At 38.3% G+C, this 12682-nt stretch overlaps 1 pseudogene; it reads left to right on the forward strand.

Moving 5' to 3' along the window:
- LOC118725323 overlaps window positions 1-11093 on the forward strand; it is a 111537-nt pseudogene extending 100444 nt beyond the window's left edge.
- Window positions 11094-12682: the final 1589 nt, after the last annotated feature.

The raw sequence follows: 12682 nt of genomic DNA on the forward strand, positions 1-12682 counted from the left end.
TATGTTTTTAGTACTGATGATTGCAGAACCTCCCCTAACTCCAGCAATGTGGGAATATCCCACATACACAAGGACCAGATATTTTGTTTCAGTCTTGAAAATATTCCGGGCCTAGGCTCTGGTTATTGATGATTTAGATTGCTCTCATCCAGCTGAGAGAAGAATGGTATGTTAGTTCTGGGGCTTAAAATGATATTCAAATGTAACCTTATATGATTCCCAATGTTAGTTCTGCTAAAATTGAAACTCAATCTTAAATATAATCATTCCAAGTATTACTTTTGAAGCCCTCCCATGAATATGAGGCTGCTCAGGGTGCAATAATATACCACATGTCTCCAGAGTTAGAAACATGAGTTAGAGAAGTGGGTTTGGGGTCCCCTGTCTCAGATGATAGAAGGCATAAAACTATAGCAGGAACTGAGGACTACTTGAGGAAGTGAAGACATGCCACAGCCTGGCCCATGTGGCTCAGTGGTTGAGTGTCAATCCATGAACCAAGAGGTCACCAGTTTGATTTTAATTCCAGGGTTGTGAGCTCAATCCACAGTAGAAGCATACAGGAGGCATCTCATTGACGATGATTCTCTCTCATAGATGTCTCAATCTCTCTATCCCTTTCTTTTCCTCTCTCTGTAAAAATTAATAAAACATATTTAATAGGCATGTCACACAAATCCAGAAGAGCTTTATGCTTCTCACTTGATATAACAGCACTCAGGTCTTGGTGGCAGAATCTTAAAGGATTTTATTGACTAAAGCCTCTTGTTTTCCCAGTATATCTCATCTTTACATATTCCTTATATTCAGCATTGAATATAAAGAAATACATAACTGATTCTTTTTAAAAATATATATTTTTATTGATTTCAGAGATGAAGGGGGGGAGAGAGAGAGAGAGAAAGAGAGAGAGAGAGAGAGAGAGGGAGAGGAGAGAGAGAGAGAGAGAGAGAGAGAGAGAGAGAGAGAGAGAGAGAGAGAGAGAAACATTGAAGAGAGAGAGAAACATAAATGAAACTTCCTGGTTCATAGGTTGATGCTCAACCACTGATGCATGCAGGCAGGCAGCATAACTGATTCTTCAGTGGGAATAACTGAATCCAGTCATTCCAAACCCACAGTGTAATATAAATTAATCTTAGTAAAAAAGGAAGTACTAGCAAATCTCCCCAATGACACTAATTCCTCACCATTGGTCCAAAGATAGCATGTTTTCTGAGTCCAGATTTGTGGATTGGATGAATGAACTTCCTTTTGTCCATGGCTGGCTGATGGGAGGAACCCCAACTTATTACTGTATATGGGAGAGCAGAAAGATTCCCTGGGTCTTTAAGCCACAATGAAGGAAAGGGAACCTGCTCCTTCACACTGACACGGGCATAGCCTTCCTACTGTGCAGCCACCCCCTCCCTTTCAGATCCCAAGCTAGTTGTCATGGATTCTATTCTCCCAAACCTGTTACCATAAAAGCAGTAAATACTTTCATCATTTTGGTACTTTGAACTATGTCACTGACAAGTAGCACAGAGTTTGGAAGGTAACTATAAGGTTAACTTTACTCTTTTTGTATCAGAACACTCTCACTTCATCATCTCTCAAGGTTAGATAGCAATAAGCAATAATAATAATAATTATTATTATTATAATTATAAAAAATTATCTGGTACAAGATGCAAGCTAATTCAATTAACATGGTTCCTGGTGTCATGCAATTGTGCCTAAGTAGAAAATAGTGATAAAGAAAAGTATGCCTGGAGACCTAATGCTTTCTCTTTATTCATTTAGGCAAGACATTACTGGACATTTAATTTGAGGCAGGCACAATGCCAATGCCTGCAGTAACTGCTTACTTGGAAAAACATGTGCTCACAGCGAGGCCCAGAACAAAACAGAAGGTAACAAGCGCCATATTGGGTTAATAAGCAATGTGAAAACGGGAAGCAGAGAAAGGAAACCTAGATTTTTCATGGCATCCAGTCCCTACTTTTTGGTTTCATTCATCACAATGGTAATTACTTATCCAATGTCTGTTTCTCTTCTGAAATATGAATTCCAGGAGGGCAGTGGTCTGTGCATTCTTCTCTCTGCTGCATTACCAGCATCTAGCTTTAGGAACAGATTTCCTAGCGGTCTTCAGCCTGGCCTTGCTAGGGTAATGCAGACGATCCCTTTTATTATTCCCTTTATTATACCTTTCAGAGTAAGCACTTAGGGAATTGTGGAGCTGTTGACAGTTACTTTCACCAGATAGGCACACAGCCAGAGTCTACAAACTAGTTGGGAGAGGCCAAGAGGGCACCAGAAAATCCCATGGGAATGGCAAATGGAGCTTCTCAAAGCACCTGACGAAATTCTCACCCCACTCTGGCAGTGGCGATTGCACTGGGCTGTCTTCTGGGGAATTGGTGATTAGGGATGTTTGCCTTCCTATAAAGCGTATTCCACTCAGCCCCCTGGTTTGTACAGCTGTGTTCAGAGAGTCAAGTTCATGAATCCTTTACTGACAATAAAGGAACTTGAATTCTTTTCTTTTGCTTATTAATATTTTCCCTCAGGGTCTGTCTCCACTTAGTAGCACCAGTTCAGACACTTACTCTAGTGTTCAGTAATCAGTTTTTGGATGCATGAATATTAGATGGATAAATTTACTGATTACAGAAGTCTTTTAATGAATATATTAAAAATTTAGAGTATATTAAAATACAAGGAATACTATTAAAATCTACTCAAACCCCTCTAAGCAAAGTCAAATTGTATAGCATTTATTTATTTTTAAATATTTTTGTGATTACATATGATTTTCTATAAAATTCCAAAAACAATGCTTAGTAGTTGCCCCCCCTCTCAAAATATCCTAAAGAAAAATATGATATTTGAAAGGAAATGCTAGGTTTGGTTAGATGTAATAGTTTGCCTTATATTCATTAAACTGTTTCTGACATTTGTTTCTTAACTATTTGATTTGTCCAAGGCACAGAGTGGTATATTAAAGCCTTTTCCTTTAACATTAGCCTCCATATTTTTTTCTAGTTTTTCTAATAAAGTTGTGATAACTAGAGAATTCTAGTATAATTGTTTACCTTAACTTTTGAAGGTGCCTTTGTTTGTGTGACAATGCTTGGGTCTTTTTGAAATTCTGTTTGGCATTTGTGTATATTTGTTTATTTTTAATTTTGACTTTCTGCAACATTTAGATAGATTTCAGGCAGTTATTCCCTTTATATCTGAGTTTGCTCATCCGTAAAATGGGAACAAAAGTAGCTCTGTCTGAGTTTTCCATGAAGACTAAATGCATCAGTACCTGTAAGCAGTGGCAACAGGCCTGGTGATCAGCAGATGCTTGCTGCTGTGACCTCTGATATGACATTTACTCATTTCTTTCTTTAAAAAAATATTATTTCAGAGAGGAAAGGAGAAAGCTATATAGAAACATCAATGATGAAAGAGAATCCTTGATTGGCTGCCTTCTGCATGCCCACACTGGGGATCTAGTCTGTAACCCAGGCAGGTGCCCTGACAGGGAATTGAATCCTGATCTCCTGGTTCATAGATCAATGCTCAACCACTGACCCATGCTGGTCGGTCACATTTCTTATGTTTTACCTTGAAACGGTTTCTTGTCCTTTAATAATTTTAATCATTTCCCTTTACTTTTAGAATTAATTTGATTGTTTTATATCTTTAATTTTATTTAATACCTCCCCTCTGATTGTATCCAGGCCTCTGTTTAGACTTTATTTCTATGATTATTAAATCAAATAGAAAATAAGTATTCTTCTGCCTTTTGTATGAAACAGAATTTAGCATACCTTGTTGCCTACTATCATCCAATTATGTTAACATATTAATTTGGATATCACTTATTGCTATCAATGATTACTTTTCTGTTGTCTCTCAAAATTGTATTTGGTGATTGGTTTCCTTTGGTTGGCATTATTTACCATAGAGATCCAATATTATCCTTTGACCACTCTCTGTGTTAACTGTCATCTGTTTTCTAAAATTATTTCCCTGTTATTGAGCTCTTGGTTTTAACCCACGTCAGTGTTAGCTAGAGAATGTCTTCAGCTCTTTTTCCCCTGGGTAGCCATGTGGGTGGTTTCTTTTTCTGAGACTTTGCATTATTTTAGAATTCTTTTCTCTTGACTTTACATACCAATGAAAAATTGGAGGCTATAAAAATGTATGGATCACAAACTTCTCTCTCATCCCAGTTTTGTGGATGGTTCTTGAGTGCGTTCTGGTATTTATTTAATGTTATTGGAAAATCTGAGGCAGCTCAATGTTGTCCCTTTTGCACATCTCTCTGTGTCTTTTCTTCTTTGCATGTTTGGGTGTAGGATGTTTTTCTCTATTATTATAATTAAAATTTCCCCACATGAAATGTCTAGATATCTTATTCTTTTTGTGTCTTGCCTGAAATGCTCTGATCATCTTTTATCTACCATCTTTGGACATGTTTTACTTGCTAGAAAATTTCCCTCAAATATGTAATTGTTTCTTCCTCTGTTCAGTTGTTTTGGTTTACTCTGGGGGGCTGTATCTTGGTGTTGGCTGTTGTGTTTCCCCCCCCCTCCATATCTGTCAACATCTCTTCCATGATTTCATCCTCACAATCCTTCTCTCCCACCCCCAACTGACATGAAAACCACCCCCATTGATTCACTGTTTTAGTATCCATTTTCACCATTAAAGATTTCTATGGGAATTTTGATATTTTTTTTAACTGAATTTCCCACTTTACTCCCTGATTATATCAGCTTGTTTTTGTATCACCTAATGACATTATTATGCTTTCTTTTATAGCATCCTGTTACTCTTTAGCTTTGTGATTTCTGTTCTTTACACAGAGGCCATGGATTCTTGCCTCTCACTGATGATGTTGTGATAGGTTTTTATTGTTTGGCCTGTACATGATTCTCCCTCCTGGTTAGGGAATGCAACAGAACCATTGTTTTGGGAAACTGGTTCTTCACATTTCTCCTCTTCTACTCCATCAGTGGGATTATGACTGGAAGTCTTCCTCTTTATATTCAAGTTTGCACCTTCCTTCTCTGTGACCTTCAGCAGTTTCTCTCTGGCTCTGTCCTTTCTTCTCTACTGGATTCTGAAAGTCTATGCTTCTAATAAATTATCATCTTACCTACACTCCTATGATAGGAGAAGTGTCATCCTGGTGTTTATTTTTTTTTTTTCTCATGAGGAGTTAAAGCACTAAGCCAGCCTGCCTTCTCATCCCCACCTAGTATTTTGTTGAATTGACTGTCTTGTTATATTAAACAAGTGGCCCAGTGCATGAAATTTGTGCACTGGGGAGGGGAGTTCCCTCAGCCCAACCTGCACCCTTTCCAATCTGGGATCACTCGAGGGATGTCTGACTGCTGGTTTAGGCCTGATCAGTTGGACATTCCTCTCACAATCCAGGACTGCTGGCTCCTAACCACTCACCTGCCTGGCTGCTGATTGCCCCTAACCACTCTGCATGCTAGCCTGATAGCCCCCTATCCACTCCTCTGCCATCCTGATTGACATATAACTGCTCCCCACCAGCCCTGACTGACACCTGACTGCTCCCCTGCCAGCCCCAATCACCCCCAACTGCCCTCCCCTGCCAGCCTGGTCGCCCCCAACTGCCCTCCCCTGCCAACAATCTTGTCACAATGTGGAGGTGGCCATCTTGTGACTGGAGGGTGTAAGAGTCAATTTGCATATTATCTCTTTATTATATAGGATATCTCTTTATTATAAGTGAGCAAAAAGCCAGCAAATGCATGAGCAACACAGTTTGTTTTCACTCTCAGGTCAATGGTGCTACTCTGGCTTTTAAAGGGGCATCATGAGCCAGCAGCCTGTGATATATTTTCTTAACTTGGTACCATCTGTCTTAAATTTTATGAAAATACTGCTCAGATTTTGAGAGTAATTTTCCAGTCAAAATGAGTGTGGGGTATTTTTGTGTGTGTTTCTGTTTATGCACATTCAAATATTCAGGTTATCTGTTGGTGTTTCAGTGGGAAGTTGGGGGCTATCAGCCAAAATTCATTTGTCAAGAGAAATCAATTCTATTGGGGATAGTGCTGGTGGAGGTAATGGGAGAGTGGGAGAGTTTTAAGGACTTGGTGGTATTTTAATTTAGGGAATTTGAATGATTTATAAAATGGAGAGCCTGAGAAGCAAGAGAGACATTTCAGGCCCTTTGAGATTATCTGAGTACTGGTTAAGTACATGAAAAAAACAGGGAAGAAGAAAAATCCCAAGAGATAACCAGAGATATTTGAGGTTTTAGGAATCTATGTAATCATAATCATATTGTATGCTAGAGCTCACTGAAACAAAATTGGGTCTAAAATGTTTAAACATGCAAAGGTCATCTATTTTGATGTGTATGTGTGTGAAGACTAAATAAAGCAGTTTCAGGCTTATCTACATTCAGTGTACTACAGAGCAATTTATGGTTTGCGAACCCTCTTAAATAAGGACAAGTGTTCCTCTGTTTATGTGGTTTGGTCAATGGAATCTCTGCAATTAGATGGGTAAGTTGTGCCCATATCAGCAATTTGAAGAAGCTCTGATGATTTTATTTGAGAATCTGACTTTTTAAAATGTAGCAGCACTCTCAATTCTTCAGAGTCTCCATTTCTGTTATTTTATTGATGACCATTTGGTTCTTATTGTTATATTTAATAGTTACTTTATTTACAGCTGTGCTTAATGCATTTTGATAGTACCAAAATGTCCACTCATTAAAGCTGGTGACATTAAGTCATATTGCTTTCATTGCAATGGTTGCTGAGAAAATCATCAGCTTAAGCAATACCAACTGTATTTCAATAGACACATTAATCTTTTCTTGAAAGCCTCATCTAATCTTCCTTGTTCAACAGGAAGTTTTCTGCCTTGTAGGCATTTGTGATCTTTTTGGCAGTAAAGAAGAAATATGATCTTTATAAGTAGAACTTTAAGTGATTTTTTTTTTTAGAGTAGGAACGCATAAATGTTCTAAAAATAAGATTGACTCTACTTGAAGGCAAGTTTCAAAAGGAATGGATTTATAAAGTATTTATTTCTGCTAGAAAAACCATTTGGTAGAAAAAGAATACTTCCTGGTAGCAGGCAGAGAATAGGATTGTGAAGAAATCATGGCAAAAAAAAAATATTTAAAACAACATTTGTATTTTTTAGACTTCTGACCTTGAATAAAAACTTGTGTATCCAGCTTTCCCTATCTATAAAATGTGTTCATTCTTTGTACCTTATTTGGAATATCATTATGAAGATTAATAATGGGAGGGTTTCCAGGGATAAGTTCTGTGTAACATCTTTTATCCTTCAGAGAAGTTAGTGTAATGCTGTCATCTGTCACCTCTCACTAGATAGGGAGGTTCAGAGCAAAGATTTTGGGGTGCCCCTTCCAGTTTGCAATAATTTTCTGAGGATCATCTCCAAACAAGTCACTCTGTTCCCAATTACTCTACACAATGCTGTCAGCTCTCATTGTTTCCCAGGAATACACAGCCAAAGAAACATATTTGAAGTTATGTCTCAGTGTGCGTGGGACATTTCCAGCTCTACCACACAACCTCAAGTGGCAGATGCTTGGAAATTCTACAGCAACCTCTCCCAGCTCATCATTTTTAGCAAGCATGAGCATTTTAGAATTTTATGTCGAATCATGACATTTCATGTGAATAGAGCTTAAGGGAGCTACTAGCTATGGATTATGATGTAACAAGAGGCCTTATAATCACGTTAAGAGATGGAAAATATTATATCTCTGGAAGTCTGAAGTTTGTGCTCAAGAGTGGACAGTGCAATATAAAAGGGAATAGGGAGGATGTGATTGTTTTACACATGGAGCTCCCATCGAAGTAGGGAGACAGGAAAGTGAATAATTTGAAGTGATTAAGTAAGATTGGGACAGGTTTCACAGGCAGACTCTGAATTTGCACCCTTGATTAAAAAATTAAAATTATGTATGAAAGAGAAAAAAAAATACAACAAATTGGAAATTAAAAAAACCTGACAGCTAGCACAAATATAACAAAACCTAGAAAAATAACATATTACATTTATTAAATAAATTAGTGGCCTGGTGTATGAAATTTGTGCACTGGGGTTGGGGGGTAAGGTGTCCCTTAGCCTGGCCTGTACCCTCTCCAGTCTGGGACCCTTGGGGGGATGTCCAACTGCTGGTTTAGGTCTGATCCCTCTCATAATCTGGGACCACTGGCTCCTAACTGCTCACCCTCCTGCCTGCCGATCGCCCCTAACCACTTTGCCTGCCAGCCTGCTCACCCCCAACTGCTCCTCCCCCCAGTCAGCCAGCCTGATCACCTCCAACTTCCCTCCCCTCAGGGCACCCAATTGCCCTCCCAGGCTGGTCTCTCAGAAGGTCTTCTGGTATAATTAGCATATTACCCTTTTATTAGTATAGATGCCATTGCAATGTTAACTATCCTTTAATTTTTTAATTTTTTTTTAATTTTTTCTGCTCTTGCTCTCTAGTTCCTTCTTTATATGATAATGACTTTGGGAAATGATCATAAAGGAAATTGACAGATACTTTTGGTTCCCTTTAGTGTAGTATGAAAACAATGCTTTTTGTTTAGAGTTTTAAGATGTATAAATTAAGCAAATTTATACTCAGAACAACAAATTGTTTATATTACTGTTTTTGCTCTGCAAAGTTTTTTTTTAAAAAATTGTGATTTGCAAGATTTTTATCACCTAAAATCCACCTCTATGAATAGTTGTTATCAACTGTAAGCCCAGGGCGTGATGAATGCTATCTATACACAGTTGATCCTTACCAATGCGAGGGTTAGATGCTCCCACCCCAAGCAGTCTAAAATCCCAGTATAACTTTGAGTTTTATCCTCATCCGAGCATGTGTTTACTTATTTCAGAGGAAGGAAGAGAGAAGAGAGTGGGGAGAAGAGAGACATCGATTGGTTGCCTTCCATTCAAGCCCTGACAGGGGATCAAACTCATAACCTAGGTATATGCCCTGATCAGGAATCAGACCTGTAACCTTTTGGTGTACAGGAAGATGCTCCAACCAACTAAGCCACCTGGCCAGAACCTGAGTATAAGTTTGTTGTTGTTTTGTTAAATCCTCACCCAAGAATATTTTTCCATTGATTTTTGGAGAGATGGGTAGACAGAGAGAAATATTGATGTGAGAGAAACATACCCATTGGTTGCCTTCTGCACATGCCTAGAACCAAAGAAGAGTCTGCAACTGAGGTACCTGCACTTGACCCGATTTAAACCTGGATCCTTCAGTCTGCAGGCCTACACTCTATCCACTGGGCCAAACAGGCTAGGGCGTGAGTATAAGTTTTGACCCTACAGTGGGCCCTTTATATCCAGATTCCACCAACCACAGATCAAAAACAGTATTTTCCACCGAGGTTTGCAACCCTCCATTAGAAACTGCATCTGGGAAAGTGAAAATGGTTTAAAAGGAGGCTGGGAAGGCTCAACTATATTTATTAAAAAAATCCATGTCAGATTTGGGCCCATGCTGTTCAATACCGCATTGTTGTTCTAGGTTCAACAGTACTGTATATCGAGGAGCTCACTTCAGCTTTTTGTTTGAGGAAAGCCTGACTCTGATTCTGGAATTTGACAAAGAAGGAAGCATTAGGGAAAAAAACAATTCACAGAGAGAAATGGAGGAGGAGCCATCTGAAGGAAAAGTGAGTTTCATTTTTAGGCTGTGTTAAGCCTTTAACATAAACATTTCCTAAAATTATAAGCCCTAAGACCTTGAGATACATTTAATTTTCCTGGTTTTCTGGATGAGAAGACTGAGGCTCAGAAGTGTTTCTCAGTCTCACAGTGTCTTTAAATTGGAACCAGAATTCATGCCTGACTCAGATTATTCATTCAGGAAGCAGTTACTCGCATGCTATACATACCATCCTCTAAGGACTGGGATTATAAGAATAAGTAAATGATTTCTGTCCTTTTAAGTCAGATACGCTTTCCTATAGACAGTACTTAACGAATGAGTAGTTTCTTAGAGGAGAAAGGCAGGTCTAAGCAGTGAAATACGCATGTGTGAAGACAAAACAGTCTCTGAGCCCTAGCCAATTTGGCTCAATGGATAGAGTGTTGGCCTTTGAACTGAAGGGTCCTGGGTTGGATTCTGGTCAAGAGCACATGCCACGGTTGCAGGCTCAATCCCTAGTAGGGGGTACGCAGGAGTCAGCTGATCAATGATTCTCTCTTATCATTGATGTTTCTCTCTTTATCTCCCTCTTCCTTTCTCTCTGAAATAAATAAAAAATTATTTTAAAACTAAGAAACAAACAGTCTCTTATAGGGAGAAGCCTCAGGGACAATTTTCTCAAACACTAGGGCCAGTGTCGGTGTTGTTATTAGTACCCAAACTGTCCATAATCTTTTGAGCAATGGGGTGCACAGTTTGACATGTCATGGCTTTTAGTATTCTGGCCTTACTTTTTACCAGTTTCCTCTTTGGGAGGATATCCCTATGTTGTAAGAAAGAAAACATAAGCAGTGTAATTCTCTTCTAGTGCTTAAGGATTTCTGTACTGTATTGATCAAAGTAGGTTGGATGGGGTGTTTTTGATGCAGTGGATTGTTAATTCAAATTTCTTGTTAATTTCTTAAAAAGCATGGAGCACCCAAGTGTGTCATGATCCCAGGCCATGCTTTCAACTAATTTAATGATGGTAAGGAGGATAAAAGTGAGTGCTGTAATAACCCACACTTAACAACATTTGTTCCGTTCTTGCAAGCCTTGGTTATCTGAAATGTGAGCACAGCAGTGGATGCCATTTGATTTGCACTCCAGGACAAGTAAAATAGTTGCATGTCAACCGGGATGAGATATAGAGGACGTGTTAAACCAATCTTGTCATTTAATATCTGATGAATTGCAAGTGAACACCCTTCCTGAAATATGTCAGTTTCTTCAGTTAGCACACTAGGTAGTGTAGTTATAGCTGCTACAAATTGCTGTCTAAATGTATGCTCAATTTAACAACTGTCTGTTACAGTTATCAACACATTCCAACATCCATTATCCAAAAGAACTCCTTCATGCATTAAGGACAGAGTGATTATCAAAATTATGCAGAAGGAGAAATACCCTTGGTGCACCTTATAAAACTGCACAGGCAATTGTTTGGAAAGAACCATTTTTATAGCTCAGGAATATATACTATAAATTTGATGTGGCAATAAAATTTTTAAAAAAGAGAGCAACAGCAAAGAAATAAAAATCTTCCTATATTGTACACATGTTAACCTCTACTCTCTGTAACCATAAATGGCATAAAACACCCAGCAGGTGCCTTATATCTTTTTAAAAATATATATATTTTATTGATTTTTTACAGAGAGAAAGGGAGAGAGATAGAGAGCTAGAAACGTCAATGAGAGAGAAACATCAACCAGTTGCCTCTTGCACACCCCCTACTGGGGATGTGCCCGCAACCAAGGTACATGCCCTTGACAGGAATCGAACCCGGGACCTTTCAGTCCGCTGACCGACACCCTACCACTGAGCCAAACCGGTTTTGGCTATATCTTAAATTAATTAATTGCCAACACATTATTGTTAATTTCAGAAATGCTGAAAGGGGAACATAAAAAGTATTTGTTGACATAATGGTACATACATAGAATATTTAAAAACAAATGTAAAATGTAAACAGGTTCAATAGGATGTATTTTATTCACAAAACAATAATTAATAGCACATTTAAGTGGCTGAAATATTGGCTTATTAGGTCATAGATCATTAGGAAGGTTAGAGGGTTTGTGGACTGCAGTCGGTGAGGGACGGGAACCAGCTATGTTACTGTATATTCTCCAGAGGAAAAAAGATAATACATAGCATATTAGAATGAGAATGTAAATAAATCTTTCTATGTATTCTTCTTGATACTCTAGGTATATACTAAACAAATAAAATTAGAAGATAGAATATTCCTTTTAATTTAGTCAGCTTTTTGGAATAAAATTACACAATTCCATAAATATCAAGGACCTCCATGTTCCTGGTACTGACTGTGCTAAATGTTACAGGGACTACATGTGCTGAGCCTAGTCTCTTCCTCCTTCCTTCATTCCTTCATCTCTCTTTCCTCCCTCCCTTTCTTCCTTTTCTCCAGTACTATCTTTTTAAGAGAACATTTAAGTTCACAGAAAATTGAGGGAAATTAATGTACAGGGATTTCCCAAATACCTCATGCCCCCCAAGACAGCCTCCCCCATCATTTCCTAACAGAGTGGTACATTGGTTACAATGGCTGAACTTACGTGGACACATCCATAATCTCCAAAGTCCATGATTTACATTATGGCATTGTACATTCTGTGGATTGGGGCAAATATTAAAGGACATGTATCCATCACTATGGTATGATACAGAGTACTTTCATGGCTGTAAAAATTATCTTTGTTTCTTTTATTCTTCTCTGGCTATTTGTCCTCATCCCCTGGTTGATCTTTTCACTGTCTCCATAGTTTCACCTTTCCCAGAATGTCACATAGTTCAAATCATACAGTATGCAGCCTTCTCAGATTAGCTTCTTTCAGTAATAATATGCATTTAAGCTTCACCCATGTCTTTTCCATGGCTTGGTAGCTCATATCTCTTTAGTGCTGAAAAATATCCTATTGTTTGCATGTACCACAGTTTATT

The sequence above is a fragment of the Pipistrellus kuhlii genome, unplaced genomic scaffold, assembly GCF_014108245.1.
Source record: "Pipistrellus kuhlii isolate mPipKuh1 unplaced genomic scaffold, mPipKuh1.p scaffold_m20_p_1, whole genome shotgun sequence".
Taxonomy (NCBI): Eukaryota; Metazoa; Chordata; class Mammalia; order Chiroptera; family Vespertilionidae; genus Pipistrellus; species Pipistrellus kuhlii.